Source organism: Mustela nivalis (assembly GCF_964662115.1).
Source record: "Mustela nivalis genome assembly, chromosome: 5".
In the NCBI taxonomy this organism is placed as follows: domain Eukaryota; kingdom Metazoa; phylum Chordata; class Mammalia; order Carnivora; family Mustelidae; genus Mustela; species Mustela nivalis.
In genome coordinates this window covers 87,383,190-87,405,595 of record NC_139024.1, presented here as the reverse complement: position 1 = coordinate 87,405,595, position 22,406 = coordinate 87,383,190, and the positions used below count along the sequence as shown (strand labels likewise).

The following is a 22,406-nucleotide window of genomic DNA, read 5'->3' as shown; positions in this document are numbered from 1 at the left end:
TTATCTCTGTATGGAGAGCACTGAGCAGTGAGGTCACCAGGCTGAGCCTTGGTGACCTTATTTGTCTTATGGGACTAATACCAATAAACCTTCCTTTCAGGGTTGCCGTGATTGCAAACAGGGCTGCTGTGATAGCAAACAGAATACACTGCATGAAAAAGCCATTCAGAGAAGGGCGGTTACTATGATTATGGGAGCCCAGAAAGTCCTGCTATACCTCAACTCTGAGTGGGCTAGGGTTTGTGATCCTATTATCCTCTCATCACAGCCCTTGGTTCGGCATTTGCAGAAAGTGAGGCAGGACCCACAGGTTAGGATGTCTCTAGCTCCAAAGTGAGTCCCTAAACCAGAGCAGGGTGATGTGAGTCACATCGTATCTGGCTTTCTGATTACGCCTACAGTGTCTTGCCCCAGGAAGATGGGGCTCTCTTGAGTTCCAGAAAAAGCTTAATCCCTCTCTAAGCCCACGTGGTCCCTGTACTTTGGGACTCTCCTTTGTGTGGGTCAGAGGCAGGCACCTAGGCTTCCCTCTGTACTCCCAAGATTCTCCCGAAATGACACATTAGCAGCCACACACCCCGATGTTAGGGACCATTCAAGGCCTTGCCACACAAAATTTCAGGGCCTGAGGAATTTAGGACAAGTGGCAGGGTGAGGACCCGCCTCTCTAAAAGGTGGCAATAAGGATGCCTGGGTGACTCAGTCAGTTAAGTGTCTGCCTTCGGCTCAGGTCATGACCTCAGGGTCTGGGGTTGGAGCTGTGTGGGGCTCCTTGCTCAGCAGGGAGCCTGCTTCTCCCTCTGCCCCTCTGTCCCCAGGAACACATGCGTTCTCCGGTCTCTCAAATAAGTAAATAACATCAATTAAAAATAAATAAATAAACCAAAGGCGACAACAAGTCCCTGACTTGGAAGGTGAACCACCATTCTGTGCTGCTTCAAGTTCTCTCCCAAGTTTCAAGTAACTCCATTTTTTAATCTTAAAAGTAACAGACACCTTGGCAGAAAATTTTGAAGAGAAAAAAAAAAAAAGTATAAAGAAAAAAAAGTAATACCCATAATTGTGCCACCCAGAAAGCTAGCCTTTGGGATCCACCCCCTTCCAGTCAGTTCATTTTCACTCTCTTTGGCATATAAACATTTAAAAAGTGAAATTGGGATCATAATCTGTACATGGTTTGAACTTTCCTATTTTTCCACTCACCACTTACTATCATAACCATTTCCACATGACATCAAATATTTTAAGCAACAGTTTTTAGTGGTCACATAGTTGCTCAAATGGGCTGCACGTTCCAGAATTTATTTAACCAATCCCCTAGAGTTGGACATCCCGACTATACCTTTTTTTTTTTTTTAAAACTACAATGCTGCAATAAACACCCTTATAGGAAAGCAATACTCGACTTTTCTAACTATATGCTTAAGATACATGTTTAGAGGGTGCCTGGGTGGCTCAGTGGTTTAAGCCTCTGCCTTCGGCTCAGGTCATGATCCCAGGGGCTGGGATCGAGTCCCGCATCGGGCTTTCTGCTCAGCAGGGATCCTGCTTCTCCTCATCTCTCTCTGTCTCTCTGCCTACTTGTGATCTCTCTGTCAAATAAATAAATAAAATCTTAAAAAAAAAAAACATACGTGTTTAGGTAGAACTGTGTTGTTTTTTTTTTTAGAACTGTGTAATTTTAAGGCTGTTAATACATTTATTCCCTAATTGATATCCATAAAATTTGTACCAATTTTATCCTCCATTCGACAATGTACCCACATCCTCGAGGACTCATGAGCCCCTCACCTTTTTAGCATTTTCCCTCCATTCTCCTCAGGTCTGTTTCCAGAAGATTCTCAGATCCTGCATAAGGCTTTCAAAAAGCAACACTGCAGATGCTGTCAAACCTGGGTGAGTTTATACACCCACCAGAGGGTACACAGCAGGCTCGTGGGCCTCTGCCTGCAACTAATACTGAACACAGGGCTCTGGGCATAAAGAGGGAACAAAACACAGCCCCTGCTGTTGGGAGGCTTACATGTTGGTGAAAGAGAAAGACAGACACCCAAACACAGTGTTAAGAAAAATACCCAATACTTAGGCTGCACCCTGCGTCAAATAAATTGGACTCTGGGGAGTAGGACCCAGGCACGGATAATTTAAAAATCTTGTCCAAGTATTCTAAATGTCAATTGCAGCGGTGCCTGGATGCCTCAGCAGGTTAAGCGTCTGCCTTCAGCTTAGGTCATGATCTCAGGGTCCTGGGATTGAGCCCTGCATGGGAGCTCCCTGTTCAGTGGGCAGTCATCTTCTCCCTCTGCTTCTGCTCTTCTTCCTACTAGTGCTCCTTCCCTCTCTCTCTCTCAAGTAAATAAAAAAATAAAATCTTACACTTCAATTGCAGCCAGGGTTGAGAGCCTCTACTCTTTATGGTGCACAACTTTACAAATGTTATGTTACGTTGACACTGGCGGGCTGGCTGTGGGTGCCTAGAGGGAATGTGGACACTCTGGGAAGGCTCTTCTGGTGGGAGGTGACTTCTAAGCTGAGTCACAAGGAAGAGAAACCTGGGCACACAGTTTGTGACTATATTTTATTTTAATAACAACCATTCTCCTTGAAGCCCTTTCCCATACACTGTCCCCCTCCACTCTTCTGCACACAACCTGGTGTTCATTTAACAGATAAAGAGGGAAGGACACTTTGAGGATGCCTACTGACTTGACAAGGTCACCTGGCTGCTAGGAGGCTGAGCCCAACAGAAACCCTATAGCTCTCCTGACTCCCAAATCAGTGCTCTTCTCCTGAATCCCACCTCAGAGGTCATTAAGGCCCGGAGGGCAGTCATTCTGGAATCTCCCTGGAATCTGAACCTTTCCTCACCACTGCCCGCCCCCCACAGTGTCCTTTACACCCACTCAGGCCCTAAAATGCTCCCACCAGGCCCTAGCAAGGTGGCCTCCCTCAACACTCCTTCCTAGAACCACACCAAGAGGAAGAATTAACAATTAAAAAAAAAAAAAAAAAGAAAGAAAGAAAGAAAGAAAAAGGAAAGAGAACCAAAGATCCCACTCCATCTCATTAAGAAAGTAAACATAAGAGCCATCTAAGTGTCTAATTAAGCTTCTAATTAGTCCCTGCTTGTTACTAATGCAAATTAGATTACTCCGCTTAACTACAGCATGTCCACAACACCCTTGTTAATTGCGGCCTTTTGAAATTAAATTACTCCCTAATTAGCATATCAAAGCCATTGATTCGGAGCTGGGAAAGATGAGGGCAAGAGAAGCCGAATGCCAAGTTTGGTTAATCAGAGACGGCTAATTAAATAGTGACGTGTTATGTGGGGGGGGGGGGCGCTGGTTAAGGGGTGGGGGCAACTCAATCCAGGGCTTGAGTGGCCATCTGGAGCCTGGTTCTGGTAGTGCCCTTGGCACCAGGGGGCTCCCGTGTGCAAAGGAGGGGCTTCAGCCAACCTGGGACACACCATGGGGTCTGGCCCTTCCTGGGGTCCCTGACTGCCTCCCGCCCCACCTGCCTGACCAGCCCTGGGCCCTCTCTCTGTCTCCCCAATGATGTTCACATGTGGCATTTACAGGGATCTTGGGGACCAACTCAAGGGGCATCCAGAACACACCCACATCTGAATATTTAAGCATCAGCATCCTTTCCCCTCTTGCCCTGTTCCAAAATGAGTTTCAGAAAGGTGACTTCTGCCCAGTTCCTCTCTTGTTGCCAACTGAGGTTTTATTCTTGGGAGAAAGTCTCTCCCTTCCCCCACAAAAAGTAAGTAAGTTTGGGAGACAGGTAAGAGGCTGACCACTTTCACAGAGAGGCTCACCTGGGCAGGGATGGGCTGGTTTCAGCTTAGGACAGGCTCCAAGGGACACAAAACCCTATAATCCCCTCCGTGGTCAGAAACGGGACAATTATCCCCACACACACCAGTTTTGAAGAGTTGTGTGGAATTCACATGGGGTCGCAGTGTCCTTAAAGGTCTTCTCTGAGCTCTAGTAAAGGCCTTGAAGAGTCTCTCAGGCCACCCCCCCCCTTCCCCCAGTTCCTCCTTGGAGAGTACAGAGGACAGGTGAAATCTCCAAGACAGAATTACTACCCAAAATGCCCTTGGGGGCTAGGCCCGTCACCTAGAAGGCCAGGTGAGGAGCACGGGACACTCAATCCCAGTGTGTCCTTACCACATGCAGAAATGCAGGCTGAGAATGATGGGGTCTGGGTGTTTCAAAAGAAGCCAAAGTGGGGATATCTGTGTGAAACGTACCCTTGTAATAAGCTTTGTGTGCATCAACAAAACGCCTAAAGGGTGAAGTTGGTCAATTTGTGACCTCAGCCCTTATGGCCAGCATTCCAGAGAAGCATGTTTCAGTTAGCTGTGTGACCCAGGGCAAGTTACATGACCTCTCCAGGCCTGGGTCCCTCACCATTAATTGAGAGTAATAACAGATCATCACCTGGACAATCTCCCAGGCTGTCCTGAGGAGCAGGACAAGGGAAGGTGTGTGGAACAGCAAAGCACAGCTCCCAAGTCAGGGTCTGGTAACCACTTAGTTGTACCCTGTATCGGCCACATCCCCCTCCCAGATTGGGATGTCTTCTAGAACCTTCCTCCTTCATCTCTCATTTACCTTCTTGTTCCTGCAGATGCCCAACTTTGCTCTTGGGCGGCTAGAAGGTACCACACATCTGTGCCCACTGCCCCTTCACTGAGCAGATCAGCCCTGGCAGGGGCAACAGCTCCTAATCACCTCCTCTAAAAAAGATGAAACTTTCACAAGGACAAAATCCTGCTGGCGGATAGGCCCCTAGCCCGGCCCTCCAGTATCGCCTCCTCCAACTAGGGTGTGTGTGTCTAGTGGGGGAGGATCCTTGCCATCCGTCCCTAGCTCTGCCTCCCCCAGTCCTCCTCTCCAAGTTTCTCACCAGCAGCCCCTGGAGTACACAGGGTCAGGGTCAGGGCCAAATTCCCCAGCGCTGTGGTTCTGTTGATTTACAGAGGGATAGAAGAGGGCCCAGGGGAGAGGAACCCCCACATGGCCCCCTCCTCAGCTCAGGAAGGGTAAATCCCAGGCAGTGCCCCATCCATGGGGACCCATCCAAGCCAAACTGGGCAAAAGGATTCACAGCGGTGGCTATATTTTAGAAAAGAAGTGGAATTATGAGCAAGGCAGAAACAAGAGAAATGGGGAGGGGGTGAGGCTGTCCTGATGTGAGGGGGAGGGCAGACCAGCGGCACACCAGGGCCAAGCCGCCGCCCGCCTCGCTGAGCTCTCTCTCCCAACGAGATTCAATTAATTGATAACAAGAAGCATCAAATTAATTTCTGGAGGATGTGAGATTCTGATGAAGGGAAATCTCGTCGATGTAGATCGGGCAGGAGGGGGCGGGCAGCACCCCCTTTTAATCAGGCTCCGCTGCCTAATTGGGAAGGGAGGAACCTTGCCTGGGCCGCGGGCCGCCTGCCCCGCACTCCACAGCGCCCCTTTCGGGAAGGAGCGGCGGAGGCAGGAGGCTCCCGCCGCGGTGAACAAAGAGAGAGTGCGCGGAGGCCTTCCGGTTCTCTTTTCGCCTGATGCCCAACGCGGAGCTTCGGCCCGGGGAAGCCTGGGAGAAGAGACTGCCTGTGTTCCCAGTTGTGCAGTTAGGAAAACCTTGGCCCAGAAAGAAGTGGGCCATGGCTAAGGTCTTACACGGGATTAGGAAGTTGGTAGCAGCGGGCGTACGGGTGACCCTGGTCAGTGAATCCAGACCTTGTTTACCACCCAGACCTGCGAGGTCAGCCCCAAGTGAGAGGAGTGCAGCCCTCGGGGAGGAGGCGGCCCTCCCGCTGGCTAAAGGACCAGCAGCCCCCTCTTTCAACATTCCCTAGACCCCGGGGCACTGGGCGGAGTGGGTCCCCGAGTTCCAGGCTGTATCTCCGGCGCTCCGGCCGTGGTGCAGCATCCCGGAGCTCAGAGATTAAGGAGCTTCCTGTAACTTGCACGGATGTGCTCGAAGAGACTCCGGGCAATGCTGGCGAGGCAAGCAACCCTAGGCAAGTGCGCTGAGCTGGGAGGGAAGGCCAGTAGCCCTGGTTCTCCCGGGGGGTAGATTCTGGAGGCTTCCCCTAAGTCGACCAACTCTGCATCCTTAAGATCCGACCTTCGCAAGCACCTCCTGCTCTGATCCAGTGATATGGGAAGCCTTGAAAAGATAGGGAGCTTCTCCACACTGAGCGCTTTGCTCCCTAAACGCTTACAGCTGCAGCCACTCCCTGGGTCTCCCGCAAATCCCGCCGTTCAATGTCTACCCAAAATTCTCCCCAGCCGGCACATCCTTCCTCGCAGGGTGCAGATGCACATCTGGCACGGGAACCCCTGAAGGAAAGCAGGAAGTACACCACTACCCTTTTTTGGGACCAATTTCTTTCAGCCTAGGTCTCCCGGAAGTGTGGGCTCCAGAGCTGCGCAGCTCAATTCGAGGGAGCTCATGGGGTTGAGCCCAGAACGGGAGCCCACTTGCCCACCGCCCCTCAGTTTCCCTTCACACAGCACAGACCTCCTGAGGGCCCTCCCAGGCCAGCAGAGGCATCCGGTTAACACGGCCCCCCAGCGTCACACCAGAGCCCTGCTTCCAGGGCTATCTGAAAGATCAGCCTAGGGTGTTTGCTCCATTTCTGATTGTCCAAGTTGCAATCCAGTCACCTCTTATTAAAGCTCTTCCCCCAACCCTCATGTTTGCCACAGCACACACTAAGCGCTCCACAATGTTTTTGGCTTGGACAGCAGTCCTCCTGGTCTCCATTCCTAGTCACCCTGCCCTTAAGTTGCTGTCCTTTGTCCCTCCTCTGCTGCTGGTGAGAATTCTAGGTAACTTCCACCTGCTGACCCTGACTACCTTGAACAAATGCCAAAGGGTCGCTACTCCACACATTCCACTCTTATGTGTGAGGAAAACCCACCATCTCGTCCCTATCCACCCTGCCCCCATTCTGCAAGGTAGCCCAGGTCAGGTTTCATTGGAATCAGCTGGGAGTGGGAGAAAAGCCCAGCTACCTCTATCCAGCACTACCAATGAGCCCAGTGCGCCTCAGGCCCCAGCTCTGGAGGCTCCAAGTAGGTAGAGGACTGGGACCTATGAGGTCAGCAGAGCTACCAGGATTCTGGACACAGGTTGCATGGCTCTGGCCAGGGTGGGGAGAGGGTGCGGGGCTGCACTGGAGTGAGGGACAGCCTGGCAAAGACCCGAAAGGAGGAGGCCTGGGATGGGGATCAAGGAAAGGAAGAACATTCGCCATGCCCAGACCTGGATGGCCCCCTTGAGGCACAGGACATTTTGATGCCATGCTCAGGCCTGGATGGCCCCCTTGGGGCACAGGACATTTTGATGCATGCACTTTCCCTGCTGGGAGCTCTCCATTTCTAGCTCAGGCAGGTGTGCCCTGAGTCCAGGCTCCATGAGGGGCCCACTGGGTGCCATCTCACCAGACCACTGTATGGGCAGCCATAGGGCTTGGAAGCAAATGGTTCCTGCTATCATTCCACGATCACTCATGGCGGGACTGGGTGAAGGGATCCATTCCTGTAGAATCCAGGAAGGCAATGCTGAAAAAGCCAGGAACTTATAGGCTGAAGTCGAGTATTTTTTTGCTTCTTTGAGATGATCCATCCACAGGTAGGTCCCGAATTGCTCTAAGACTGTGTAGCCTGGGGTTCCAAACCCCAGAAGTCTCCCTTTCTGGAGGTGGTGCCAGCCATTTTCCTTCTCTACACTCTGGGGAATTATCCCTTGCATTTTCTTTTGTCTCCATGAGCATCTTAAAAGGGTGGTGTGTGTGTGTGTGTTTGGGGGGGTAACATATGACTGCATCGTTCCAAGGTCACGTGGAGGTGGGAAATGCCAGGTTCTGAACCTAGACCCCCCCCTTAAAGGGAAGGCAGGAGGAGAAAACACAGCCTTCTCACCGGGAGTGCAGAGGGGGCAGCCCAGGCCTGAGTCTATAAAGGAGCGAGGGCAGGAGCTGAGAAGCCCTTCTGTCCCCTCCTTTCTCCCTGCCCCACAGCAGAGGCTCAAGCCCAGTTCGAGTTAGGAGCCCCACATTTTAGCCCCAGCTCTCCCACTGACTGGCTGTGTAACCTCAGACAAGTTGCTTCTTCTCTCTGGGCTTCATTTCCCCCAGCTTGTGAAATGGAAGTTCAAACGCAAGCATTTCCAACATTCAGTCCAGCGTGCGTCCTGGCAATGCTCAGAGTCTCATAATAAAAACCACTCCTCGGTCAGCGCTAGGTACCTTACATTCAAATCCCAAATGGACCCTCTAAGGTGGTTATTATTGACCCATTTTACACAGAGGAAAATTGAGGTTCCAAGAGCTTAATTAAGTTCACCCAGAGTCCCATCATTGCTGGTGGGGTCCAAAGCCTTTTCCACCCTAACCCATGTTCTGCCTTGGGCTGGCTCGAGTTCCTTGCCCCGGGCTCCAGAGTTCTGGAACCAAGTCCAAGGAAACCACTTTGGCCAGTGAAATCCTGTCAAAAGTAGCACCTGCCGGGTCTGGGTTCTGGGGAAGCTGGGAGAGTAGAAAGATCATGAAGAGACGCTTTGTGGAACTCCGTGGGTAGAAGAAATTATTTTGCGCGCTTTGTGCTATCAGGAAAGTAAAGTCATTGCGCTGGGGATAGACGTGGGGGGTTTGCATTTCAGCTGGAAAGACAGGCAAACTACCGAGGCAGGGGCACAGAGAACGGTTAGGATGTCGGGAGAGAGGGTACGGCTAGGCCAGGTGTGGCAGAGCACCAGGGCCTTCTAGAGATGACCTGTCCTTTCCACCACAGCTCACACTTCTCCCTCTGAAACAGACACCCTGCTCCCACTCTCTTCTCCCTGTGACATCTTGTCTGTCTCTCCTACCGGGGCAACAGAGGATCAGAGCCTCTTGCTAGGGCTCTCTAGTGCCCAGCAGGGGACCTGCCCACACAGACAAGCGGGGGTGGGGGGGCTCGGCAAACACTTGGGGGAATTATTGATCAAAGGAAGCCCCCCACCACCACCACCACCAAGTCCCGCTGCCTTCTCTCCCACCCCGGCCAAGGAAGAAGTGTGTTTGGAGTAGGGGCCCAGCAGGATATGCACATTCCTGGCAAGAAGGGACCTACCTGCTGGCAGCCAGAAAGGAAGTTTCTGGCCAAAGGCAGGGGAAAGGGGGTGGGGGTATCAGTGTCTAGGTTGGAGAAGGGCCCAACCTGCCCTACCCCTGGCATTCCCCAGCGTTGGTGTCAGGCCTTTCTCTCCCCAGGGCTCAGGGGTTCCCCAACTCCATAACTCCTGGGAAACCTGCCCAGGACTGGGAGAAGGATAGAAAACCCCACCCAGACACCCAATGGCTTAGTGCCAAGAGGGACGGTTCCCATAGTCTCCCCTAACTCAGGGCTAAGGTTAGGATCAGGGTAAGGTAGTAGGCTGAGGGTCTGGGAGCAGAGTCCCATCCTACTGGGGTCCTGGGTATGTTTGGGGGACTGCGCCCCCACAGCACCCTCTCCTCCCCATGCTACCTTGCCTGGCTGACAAAAGTGGGAGCAACACCAGACAGGGAGTGCTCCCCGCCCCCCCTTCCCGAGGCACATCCCCGCTTTTGAGAGGCTCAGATCTAAAACAGCCAGAGCAAGCCAGCCATCCAGGTGCCTAAAGCAGTCCTGGGCCCTTCCTCCAGCCTGCCAGGTGACAAAGAACCCCAGAACCCAGGCAAGACAAAGTTTCTCAAGTTTAAAACAAAACAAAACAAGCCTGCAGACCTCCCATTCCCCGAAGCAATTTTCTGCCTATTTGCGTGGGGACTGTCTGAGGCAAGGGCTGTCTGAAGCAAGTGTGTCTCTCATTTGGGCAGCTGAGATGCGGCCATCCCTGCCTTTCCGGCCCCTGTGACCACCCGCTGGCTCACCAGAAGTCAGGGGCTTAAAATGCCTGGCGCTAGAATCGTTTAGTCCTGGTTCTCTGCTGAAAGTGAGTTTCTGGGTTCACATTCTCAGTGTGGAGTCTGGGTTACCCACTGCCCTCTCAGGTGGGACTGGTCAGACCCTCCCACTTCTACAGGCCTTTTAGCGGTCCTGTTGCACCTTCTTTCTGCGTGGGAGATGGGGGCACACCCTGGCCAGTCTCTGACACAACCCCTGCTATCCTTCAAGCTTTACTCCCGGGGCCCTCAATCCCAGACCCAACACAGTTCGCCCTGGGACAATCCAGGCGGTGCTTGAAAAGGGGGATGAAGATGCTGTAAAAACCCGCATTGGCCAAAATGCTCCTGGGCTTTCTCAGGAACTGCAGGGATGACAGCTTCAGACTCGGGTTTGCTCTTTCATCCCCCCATCTGAACCCCTGCTCCAGACTCCGAGGCCAGTCTGCAGGGAGATCCGGTGTTGGGGTGCGAGAAACAAGGTGATCTCCAGACGCCTTAAACCCCAGGCGCGGAGGGACCGAGGAAATCAGCCAGGCGGGGGTTGACAAGAGAAGCTGGACTGCCAAGGTTTGAGCCGGGCGCTCTATAGGCTCAGGGTCTCCTTGTTCCCGTATCATCTTCCCTGCAACCTAGAGGGTCCGGGAGGGACGCGGCCGTGTTCACGAGGTCGCCCCAGTTGTAGGAAGGCATCCGCAGCCGTTGGGGCCTCTGTCTCAGAATCCGCGTCCCGCGAAATCACACGGTCCTTTGCCGGGGAGGCCGGGACTCCGGGTCGCTCAGGACGCCCCACATTCTAGCGCCACAGGCTTTGCCCGGGCTCAGCCCCAAGTTAGTCTGGAGTTGACGCGGAGCGCGGGGTCGGAGCGCCGCCGGGGTGACTGCCGGTCAGAGAGGTGTCCGTGGGGGGCCGTCGGGAGGAGACACTGGGGTCGGCAGTCTGAGGGGAGTCCTGCTTGGTTACTCGGGAACCCTCTTCCCTGGGGGCCTCGGAACCCTGCTGCTGCCCACCCTTTCCCCCCCAAAAATGGTGAGGCGGTTGGGGGTGGGGGTGGCTCTCCCCAAATGCAGTGAATAAAGGTATCCGCCGGGTCCGTCCCCCGCCCGCCAGCACAGGCGCCGTTTCCAGACGCTCTTAAGTCCCCAAGAAGTTTTCCGCTCTATCTGCGAGCTGGCCGAGCCATGGGGGGACCGGGTTGACTGGCCCCGGAACCTCCAAGGCGCGAGCCCAGCAAAACAAGTCCCCCTCTCACCAGAGGCGACGCGGCGGGTGCGACCGCTGCCCCCCCCATCTGCCTCCGGCGCGTCTCGGGGAATCCTGGACAGACTGGGGTTGGGTTGGGGGAGCGCGAGTCACCACTTCCCTCCCCAGCTCAGGAAAGTCCGGGCGGAGAAGTACTCTTTGTTTGACTCGGGCGGGGGCCGGGTGGGGGGGTCGCGCCCCCTTACACCCCACTCCCTGCCGCCAGGCCGGGAGGGGGCGGGGCCCAGATTCTGGGGGAAGGGCGGGCCTTAGTAGCCTTTCCAACCCCCCCTCCCCGCCGACCTCCGGCTGCCCCCACCTCCCGCCGCCCCGCCGTAGCCCCCACCTGTTCCCAAGGCGGCTGTGGGCCACGGGGGCCCAGGCCGGGGGCGGGGTGTGGTGGCGGCGCGGGGTCAGGGCGCCGCAGCCGGCCCCGGCTGGAACAAAGTGCGCCGGCCTGGGCCCGGCTCCTCCCGGCGCCCGGCGCGGCTCCGGCGGGCAGTTTGCAAACACAAAGTGAGCCAGCGAGCGGCCGAGAGAGTGCGCGAGCTTGGGAGTTGGTCTGGTCGCCGGCCCAGCCCCCACTCGCGTCCCCGGGCTCGGCCCGCCACCTACCTGTCCGGCCCGGCCGCTCCGTGCGGGCTCCGGCCCGTCAGCCCGCGCGGGGCATGGGGCTCGCTCGGGTCGCAGCCCGGGCCCGCCGCCGCCCGCTGGGGCTGCCCCTCCGCGCCTCCCGGCGCCGCGCAGCTCCCGGGCGTCTTCTCTCCGCGCCGCGCCGCGCCGGCCGCCGCGCGCCCTAGCCCCGCCGGGGCATTGCACTTTGTGGGCAGCTCGGCTCGCTCCGGCGGCGGTGCTCCTTCTTCCCGGTGCTCCCGCGACGCTTGTTCGCTCGCTCCGGCTCCGGGGCTCCGGGACCCCGGCGTCCCCGCCCCCGGCCCAGCCCTGGTTCCGGCCCGGGCTCCTCCCCGCCGCGCCGCCGCCGCCTGCGCCGCGCCCTCCTCGCGGGCTGGGGGCTCCGTCCCGGCAGCAGGTCGCGCTGTCCGGTCCGCAGGGGCGGCCGGCTCCGGACTCCGAGGGGCTGCGACTGAGCCCGGAATGCGAGTGGCTGCGAGCGGGCGGCGCGCGGGCGGGGCGGGAGGGGGCGGGGGACGCGGGCTGGAAGGGGAAGGAGGGAGCGCGCGGAGAGAGCCGGGGAGGAGGGAGCGAGCGAGCGAGCGAGCGAGCGGTGGAGGGAGGGGAGACCAACTTCTAGCGCTACCATAATTCGCCTAAAGCAGGTGCAGCCGCTTTCACGGGGCCAGGCCGCCGCGGCGAGCGAGAGAAGACCACGTGGACCGAACTTTAGGGGAAGAAAAGTGGGGGCTTGGGAAGAAGACACGGGGCTGCGGACCTGAGAAAGGGGAGGTGGAAAGACCCCAGGGATTCTCCCTGCCCTCGCGAATCCTGTGGCGCGCTCTGCAAACCCCAGCTTTTCCCCGGAGTCTGGAGGTACGGCCGAGCCCTGCTCCCACACGGTTCATTGGTTCCCGGCGGGCTGCGCTCGGCGCGGGGAGTGGCCGGGGGCCCTGATCCCGGAGCCGGTGTCGGGCCCGAGTACTTCCTTGCTTCCCTCTGATCCCCACTGCGTGGGGGCTGGGGGTCAGCTTTCTGAATCGGGGGTGGGGGAGGTGGGGAGGCTTCTTCTGGGCATTGTGAACCCTCACCCCGGGCGCGCGCTGACTCCCTTACCGGAAGGGGAATTTCCCAGAAAGTGCTCTGCGAACCGGTGAAGAAGGGGCCCAAAGCCGGATACACGCGGGCAAAGCGAAGTGCAAAGTCGAGGCAATTATCCGGACAAATCGGATAGCAAACAAAACTCAATGTCTTTGCCTGGGGGCTGGGAGGGATAGTGGCAGTGGCTTGGGTTGGGTTGGGGCGGAGGCGGGGGTGGGGGAGTCCGGATGGGGGAGTCCGGATGGGGAAAGGCCCGAGTTCCAAGGCGGAGGGGTATGTTGGTAGCAGACGCCCCTACTCAGATACCCCTGGAAACCTGAATAAAACCTCCACTTCCCAAAACATCTGTCTGTCTCCGTGTGTTACAGGTGGGGAGAAGTGAAAGACACCCCCCCCCCGCCCCATATCTTAAAGGAATACCCTGAGGGCCCTGCTGTGGGAGGAGGGCAGGAAGGCAGTGGATCCTGAAAGCTTTTCTGGCCAGAGCACCTGAGGCAGGAGAAGGTGGGGCAGACGCGTTGGTGCCCCCGTGGAGTGTGAGCTGGGGGTGCTTAGCTTGAGTCAGGCATGTTGCTTGGAGAGAGAAGGATCTTTTGGAAGAGGTCTTTCCAATAGGGCTTGGAAGGACAGGAACCTAAGAGAGGAGGCTCCCTTTTGGGTCAGTTTTCATCAATTATTCCATCCCTTTTCTGCAGGCACAAATAGTCAAAAGTAGTTGTACAGTTAGTGATACCCCATCCCGGTCTGGATCTTCTGTTTTTGCCCTACTAGGTGGGTATGACAAGCAGAATTAGATCCTTCTGGAACCCTTCAGGTATCTAGGTGGGAAATTGTAGGGCGGATTCTAAGTGGCATTTATGCGACTCTCCACAGTGTCCCTCCCAGGGTAGTAATAGGAGTAGCAGTAAGGAATAACAAAGCTAAGGTTCAGGCCAGGCAGACGCCGTACTTCATCTTCACAAGAACCTGATGAGGTGGAGAATACCATTATGTCCATTTCACAGAAAAGAAAGCTGAGGCACAGGAAGATTGAGTCACTTGCCCAGGCTTACAGAGCTAGTAAGTGGTGAAGCAGGATTCTGATCAGAGCCACTTCAGTGAGGAGGTGGAAGAACATCACGGAAGTTTCTAAAGCAGCTCTGCTAGTAGCTTACCTGAAGAGGAGTGCGGTCTGGGAGAAAGGAGGCCCTTGGCCACGTGATCCAGTTTAGCTTCCATGGAGAGTCAGCTCTGATGGGAGTCGGGCGGGGTGGACAGGTCTGGGCCTGGCCTGGAGCTGGCCGGTCCTTGTGTCAGTCCAACTGAGCCGTGGCCATGCCCCTCAGGCCTCCTTCCCATCCTTCCTGCAGAGGCTCAGGGTGGACTTTCAGTACAAAAGAAGGAATTTTTGCAGAGGGGAGGTGGAACAGGCTCCTCCATCTCTTTTCTGGCTGACTCTCAGCACCCCCCCCCCCCAGTCCTTTCCCTGTCACGTTCCTGCAGCAGCCCTCTGTACCTCCCACAGGGGCTCTCTTGCCCAAAGGGGGCTCCCTGGGAAATGCTTTGGCTTTCATTTCAGGTTACAGGTCATCTTCAAGCCAGCTCAGTTTCCAGCACCCTGTGAGTCACAGAGGAGGAGTATAAGAGAGGCAAAAGACCCTGATCCTCACCTAAAAATAGCATTTTGGTGAGGAAAACAAGGCCGAACAAACACCCCAAAATCAACTCAGCCCCTCCGAAGCTCTTCCTTCTGGTACAAGGGCTTTGTGAGAAGGTTTAAGAGTGGCCCTTGGCTCCCGAGGTAGAGGTGATCCGGAATTGGCAGGAGGGTCCCCTTCAAAGGGGCTGGGGCATTAACTATGGTGAGAATGAGAGCCCACGGCCTAGCCCTGCTGGGAAGGCCATTGTCAACTGCACAGGGGCTGGCATGAGGCAGCCCTGGGTTGAGCTTTAGCCTCTGACCTTTACCAGCAGTGTGACCTGGGCAAGTTACATGCTGTCTGACCCTGACTTTCCTCCTCCACAACACTGGGAGAATGGTTCCTTAGGTGGCTGGGAGGAAAAAGCACTGACAAATCATCTAGATTTCCAGACATGCTCCTATTCCCTTTTGTAAACCCTGGTTTCCTCACCTAAAAATGAGGAAAACTGACCTCACAGAAATGCAGACCCTAAACACAAATGCAGCTGATACTTATTCAGCTTGCTCTGCTCCAGGCACTTGACTCTCATGGGTCTTTGAGCTTTATCGCCCTAGACATGGTCACTCTTCTCATTTTGTAATGGGGAACCTGATGCTCAGAGAGGTCAGGCAACCCGCTTCAGGTCACACAGCTTGGAGGTGGTGTATCAAGGAAGTGCTCCCAGGTCTTCCTGCTCCATAGGCTCCTCGCTAGGGTCAGCTGCTGCCCTGTGGTGGGGTGAAGTGAACTACTGGGTGAGCTTATTCCTCCTTCCAGGCCTGGGAGGTATGGGGGCATGTCCAAAAACATTAATCTCCTCAATCCCATACATCTAGGTTCAGATGGTTTATATTTCCATTCATCTGATTGTTTGACTCTTACTTTTTTGTTTTCAGAACTTTGTTTTGGCCTTATTAAGGAATAGAACTTTCCAGTATAACACAGCAGCTCCAGTCCTAAAACTCAGACATATGTGTGTTCACCAGAAGACATACATTGGAATGTTCTCCACAGTACCATGCAGAATAGCCATGAGCAGTGCAATAAGGGAACAAATCATGGTCTTCGTGTACAAGAGCTAGTACTTGTCAGTGAGAATGGACCAACTGTTGCCATGCACAGCAACATGGAGAAATTTCACACACGCAATGTTGAGCATAAACTCATGACATGAGAAAGCACCCAGAAAGATTCCATTTCTCTGAAATTCAAAAACTGGTTCCAGGGGTACCTGGAACCTGGGTGGCTCAGTGAGTTAAGCCTCTGCTCGGCTCAGGTCATGATCTCAGGTTCCTGGGATAGAACCCTGCATGGGGCTCTCTCTTCAGCGGGGACCCCGCACCCCCCCAACCCCCTCCCACCCCACCCCACCCCACCCCACCCCCGCCTACTTTTGATCTCTCTCTCTCTGTCAAATAAAAAATTAAATATTAAAAAAACAAAAATAACAAAACAAAACAAAACAAAACAAAAAACTGGTTCTAGCATTGGACCTTAGGGGCCATGACTGAGAGAGAGTAAGTGGAGGCTCCTGGGGGTGTCTGGGAATGTTCTGAGTTTTGAATTTGGGAGTTGGTTGCAAGAGTGTGTTCCCTTTGTGAAATGAATTGAGTTGCTGTATAAACATCAACATTGTTGCTGATATGGTTGAGGACCTCTCCCTATTCCTTCCACTTTCTCCAACATCCCCATGCCAGAGGCAGCCAGTGTCTTGCAGCTGTTAGGTAGCCCTCCAAGTAAGTTGTCACTTGGGTGTCTTGAAATTTTAAATAGAAGGGATCTTTCTGCTCCGTGCTTTTACTTTTTGTTCTTGGTGTTTATTTCATGCTGGGGAGATTATCTTAGGCTTGCTACATGTATCTCTAGGTCAATCATTGAAAAGGCTGGTGGAGGGCATTGTACTATATCAGAGTGCCCTGGTTTCTTTGCCCAGCCTCCCTGTGATGGACAGTTGGGTTGTTTCTGAACTTTGGCTATTGTGGTCACCCTGTAGTGGGCTTCCTTCTGTGTGTACCTTCCCACCCCTCCCACCCCAGGTCTCTGTTTCTCTCTCCTCCTTTGCCTCCTGCTCAATCAAGTTGTCCCCCTTTCCCCCTGTGATTCTTCCACTCTGGAATCTTCTCCCCTCCCCTTTTCCCAAATGCTCGTCCCCACCCTACTTCCCAGTCTTTCAGACTCTGACAGACCCCTGGTTGGGCTGTGGGGGCGCTGTGTTGGGTGGAGGTGGTGGAGGGATTGTAAAGGGGCAGCCTTTTCCTTGTTCCCCAAGATAAATGATGATCTAAACAAAGAAATATTTCATTAAGGGTTGATATCTTAATGAACTGTGCCAGGAACCCTCAAGATGCTCTCTAGATGCCCCCCTTTTAAGGGAGGCTCTTAGCACTGGGGGAAGCTTATCAGGTTACCATATTGCCCCAAGTAGAGGACCATGCACTGTGGGGAGCTGTCCCAGGGGGCTATGGGGCAGAAGGCACTCAGGACTGGGGGTGGGGCTCATTTGCCCTGTTTGGTGCCAAGTTGGCTGAGTGCCTGGGTCCTGGGAGATATTTGCAGGGTCCCCTGCAGTCATTTCTAGGGACTCAGAGACTCTGGTTTGGTCCATGGGGTGGTGGACATGGGACTCTAGGCTGGTTGGTGGAAAATCAGTCATTAAGGATCAGGAAATGAACAATAACTTGAGAAGCAATGAACAATTTCCCATCAATTAGAATACAGCGTCTTTGGGTCTAGTGAGAGTTCTCTGTGGAGGGATTTCCATGAAGGGAGATAGCAGGACACACCTAAAGATGGAGGGAAGGGTAGAGCACACCCACCCAGTGCCCTTCTGCCTCCCTTAGGCAGGCACCCAGCCTTCCATGGAAGAGGAGGTATGCCTGGGGATAAGGAAAAGCCAAGGAGCAGGCACACAGGAAAGAACCCCTCTCCCTTCATCCTTCCGGATCTACCCCATGATTTCCCTCCTTGTGAAGACCCTAATTTTAATCCTAATTCTGGTACTTTCTGGTCTGAACTCCTGAAGCAAGGTGCTTAGTATGTTTCTTCTGAGAGAAAGGAGGGTCTGGCAGAGAGGTGGGAAGGAAGAGAAGTCACCCAGGCTTCTCCTTAGTGTCCACACAGGGTAGATTGAAGCTGGGTGGATTGTTGTTCCTTGATTACCCATGGGCCTGCTGACAACTCCTTCTCTCTCCTCTTTGGCACTCCTGTGGATGTTACAATGTGTTGTTGGCTAACTTTTATTTAATAAGCACCTAGAAACTTCGAACACATTCTATTGTGTTGTTAACTGTTTAATCATTTATGCCTCATCTTTCCAACTATATAACACACTGAGGTCAGTGGCTGACAATTGTAGTCATTTTGGAATTTCCTGTTGCACCCAGCACGGTGTTTTTTGCATAGTAACTGCACAGTAAATGCTTGTTGATTTGATTTTTATTATGATCTGACACTTTAGAGCAGAGTTAAAAAAAACAAAAAAATGAAAGCCTCGCACGCCTCAGAGCAAGTTGGTGCCCTGAAGTTATCAGCCGGAGGGGGACGTGGGGGGGGGGGTTCTAGAACCTGGGCAGGAAACGTGTCTTCCTTGACTGGAGGGGCAGTGGAGGTGGAGGCAAGGGAGGTGGGGTGGGACTTGGATAGGAAATGGAACTAGGTGGCACTCTCACCCCCCAGGGTCCATCTTCTCCTCCCAGAGGGCTGTGTTCCCAGCTTTCCTCACTCCTCCCAACTCCCTTCTTCTTGGTCCCTGAGGATGCCTCCTGAACGCTTTCCCTTGCTGAGCAAGGGAAACATTCCTTCCCTGGGGAAATTTGAAGGCAAAGGGCTTGGGGTCTCAGCTGCTGGCACAGGAGGGTGAGATGGAATGTGGAGGAAGAAAATCAAAGGCAAAGTCGCCTCAACACTGGAAATAGCTACCACGTAGGAAGCATCTTTAACTGGGAATTTCTGACATGTATCTCGGATCCCCCCAGTGTTCTAATGTGTCCTAATTTCCTTCCTTCCTTCCTTCCTTCCTTCCTTCCTTCCTTCCTTCCTTCCTTCCTTCCTTCCTTCTTTCCTTCCTTCCTTCCTTCTTTCCTTCCTTCCCTTCCTTCCTTCTTCCCTCTTTTTCTCTTCTTTCTTTCTTTTTCTCTCTCTCTCTCCCTCCCTCCCTCCCTCCCTCCCTCCCTCCCTCCCTCCCTCCCTCTCTTTTCTTTCTTGGCACCATCCCAAATGGCAGAGGTGATGGATGTAAATGTGGACATAAGGGGAGATGATAAGAGAGAGTTGTTCTATGTTCATTATTGTATGTGATGTCTGGCTGGGCCCATGGAGTAGGTGTCCCGTATTTTCCTGTGGCTTTCACACTCTGTTCCAAATCACATTTCATGTCAGGCCTGGGCTCCAGGGCCCACTTCCTTCCTGGTTCTTTTGCACCCCCTCTGCTTTCTGGTCTTCTCTTCTCCAGTCCCTTCTTTTCCTGATCCCTGGCCCTCCCATCCCTAAGACCTCCCTCATGGTTGTTAGGCAGCAGGAAGTTGCTGGAACCAGACATGGGAAGGCTGGAGTGAGGCTGGATCTCAGTTAGTGATGAATCACCTGAACATCAAGCACCGTGTTAAGCATTCTTCATCTGTGACCTCATTGTGCCTCCTAACAGCTCTCTGAGATGATGCAACAGAGGCGGTTGGTGCCCTGCTCTTATGCCCTCCCCCTGACCACTTTCACTCCCAAGGCTTCTAATCGCCAGCACCTATCTGTCCTTACCTGAGAGGGCTCCCTCTGGGCATTGAAACCCATGTTCCTACTGTGTGGGAGGCCAGAAGTGGGCCAGGAACTCCCCCCAAGACAGCTTCTGGGAGAGCCCTCTGCCCATGGCGTGTGAGAATTCGTGTATAAATACCCCCACTCCCTCATCCCTCTGGTGGTGTGTGTTATGTGCGCAAGCCCAGGGAGAGCCCATCCTAGGAGCCAGTGAGATGGCGCACACTTGGTTGCCTTCCTTCCCTTCCTTGACTTCTTCACTTCCCCACTGTTGTTTCCTTTACCTCCTAAATTAACCATGTGTACCGGAATAGTCATCTTCAGGGCCTGCTTCTGGGGGAACCCAGCCTGAGTCTGGTGGGTACTGTAATTTTATTTTATTTTTTTTGGAATTTGCATTTCCTTCACTGGGAGTAGTAGTATACAGCTCTCATAGGGATAAAGGCCAATCCCCTCCCCTTAAAAAAAAAAACAAAAACAAAAAAACGAGTCTAGTGGACACACAACATGACATTAGTTTCAGATGTGCAATGCAGAGATCCCACAAGTCTGTGTGTTATCCTCTGCTCACAAGGGTAGTGACCAACTATTACAACACTCTTTTTTTTTTAAGATTTTATTTATTTATTTGACAGAGAGAGATCACAGTACACAGAGAGGCAGGCAGAGAGAGAGAGGGAAGCAGGCTCCCTGCTGAGCAGAGAGCCCGATGCGGGACTCGATCCCAGGACCCTGAGATCATGACCTGAGCCAAAGGCAGTGGCTTAACCCACTGAGCCACCCAGGCGCCCCCTATTACAACACTCTTGACTCTATTCCCTATGCTGTGCTTTTCATCCCGTGGCTTACTCATTCCATAACTGGAAGCCTGTGTTCCCTTCACCCCATTTGTTTTATGCTCCTACTCCCGTCCTCAGCTATCAGTTTGTCCTCTGTATATACGGGTCTATTTCTGCTTTCTTTGTTTACTCTTTTGGTTTTTTTTTTTTTTTAATTCCACATGTAAGTGAAATCATAAGGGATTTGTCTTTCTCTGTCTGACTTATTTCACTTAGCATGATACCCTCCAAGTCCATTCGTGTTGTCACAAATAGCAAACTCTCATCCTTTTTTATGGCTGAGTACCATTCCATTGTGTGATAGTCCCTCTTCCTTATCCCTTCATCTACTGTCTTGGCTACTGTAAATAAGGCTGCAGTAAACAAAGGAATGCATATAGCTTTTCAAAGTGTTTTTGTTTTCTTTGGGTAAATATCTAGTAGTGGGAGTACTACATCATACGGTATTTCTATTTTTAATTTCTTGAGGAACCTCCATGCTGTTTTCCATAGTGGCGGCACCAGTTTACATTGAAGCAGGTACTGTTAATTGTCCTCACTTGGCAAGTGACAAGCCCACAGCTCAATGAAACACATACACGGTTCCACAGTCACAAAAGCAAAGTACCTGTGTCCACATCCTGGCTTGGTAACCACCCAGTGTCCACTTCATTGCTCTACCGTATGGCTTCTTGAGGGCCCTGGCTCTCTGCCCCCAGAAATCTGGTTTATTCTTTTTGGTTTTTTGCCTTGAGAGATAAGAGGTGAAGAGCAGGTTGGAAGTGAGGAGTGTTTCCAGGCCACCCAGGCCTCCCTACCTCCCTGGGGATCACCGCTGGCCATCAGAGCCAGTCCCTGGGTCACAGACAGAAAAAGCAGTGGTGAGCACCAGCAGGGCTGGACGACTGGAAAGAAGTGAGGGTCACCTGGAGGGCTGGAAAAGGAGAAGTCTGAGCCAGTGGTCCCAGGAGAGGCGGGATCAGGCTGAGGGAGTCTTTCTAAGCCTCTGCAATATTCAGAGGGCTGTGAGCACACATCCCTGACCACAGGAGCCCCTGTAAACACGGGAGAAGCTGAGTTGAGGAGATAGAAAATGATCTCCCCCAACCCACACCCCTGGAAAGGATATTTTGATAGTGAAGTTTGTTCAGCCTCAGAATGGGAAGACCCCTGTTGAGGACCTCTGGATCAGGGCACAAATTAGCCTGCTTCTTTAGGAGTGTGGGATAGGCAACGTGCCTGGGGCAGGGATGACCTGAGTCCCTCTCCCCCCAAGGCAGAAGTTACCGGGAGGAAGTATCTCGAAATGTTCTACTTGTTGGGATTTTGTGACAAGTGTAGATTCTCTGCAGACTCTGAGACAAAGATCCAAGCACAAGGGGTCTGTTTGGGAAATGGTCCCAGGAAACACCAGTTGAGGAATGGGAAAATGAGAAGGAAGGCTGGGAGCACACAGGAATGCTCCCTCCATTGGCTGGGACCTCGGGAAGGTATATGAGATAGGCCTCAGCTCATCCATACCACGGGATGGTATTTACCCCTCCTTTGCCATCAGTTCAGGGCTGTTTCCCGGCAATTGACCCTCCAGCACTTCCAGCATGCCCTGAGCTGGAGCCAGGGTGTTTCCATGGCCAGAAAAACTCTCTGGCAAAGAGCAGTTGTTGTCCATCTAGAGGTATGTGCCCGGAGATAATGGGCAGGGTACCCGCACCTGGCACACTCTGCCCTCTGTTCTACTTGACTTTTCCTTTCCATGTGCCTTTGTGAGCTTGTGTCGTTTCCCACTGCCCCCTCCTCTTCAATGCTTGGTGTGGTTCTCAAGGTTCCAGACTTGACCCACGGCTCTCCTCAATCTACATGTCCCCTTGGACGATCTCACCCACTCTTGTGGTTTTAACCACAGCTGTGGGTTGGTGGCTCTGAGGACAATCACTATCTTGGACCTCATTCCCACCCCTGTGTCGGTGAGCCAGTGATGGCATATTCAACGCGTCCCAGATTCTAATCATCATCTGTATCTAAAAACATGCCCCACCTTTGCATTTTCTCTTCAGTGATAGCATCATGATCCACCACTTCCAGGATATTCTCAGAGTCATTCCTTCCTCTCCATTCCCCGCTCCTGGTGGTCTGGACCCTCATCATCTTCTCCCTGGTGTATCCCAGTGGCCTCCTTATTGACTCCCCACTCCCAACCCGATCCCTTTCCCGCACCTCCCTCCAAGCAGTGGTCGAAAGTTCTATTTTAAGGGCCAACCTGAACTTGTCATGCCTTGTTTAAGATGCATCTCCAAAGG

General features: G+C 53.4%; 1 protein-coding gene across 4 annotated transcripts in view; it reads right to left on the bottom strand.

The window, feature by feature from the left end:
- Positions 1 to 12,329, bottom strand: part of FOXP4 (forkhead box P4) — a 51,976-nt gene extending 39,647 nt beyond the window's left edge. For 2 of the 4 annotated variants that reach the window (XM_082731747.1, XM_082731748.1), the window contains exon 1: positions 11,787 to 12,327. The gene's annotated coding sequence lies outside the window, so the exon portion shown is untranslated. Of the gene's footprint in view, positions 1 to 11,786 lie in introns of all 4 variants that reach the window. The other 2 variants (XM_082731749.1, XM_082731746.1) reach the window with 2 other exon arrangements.
- Between the last annotated feature and the right edge of the window lie 10,077 nt (positions 12,330 to 22,406).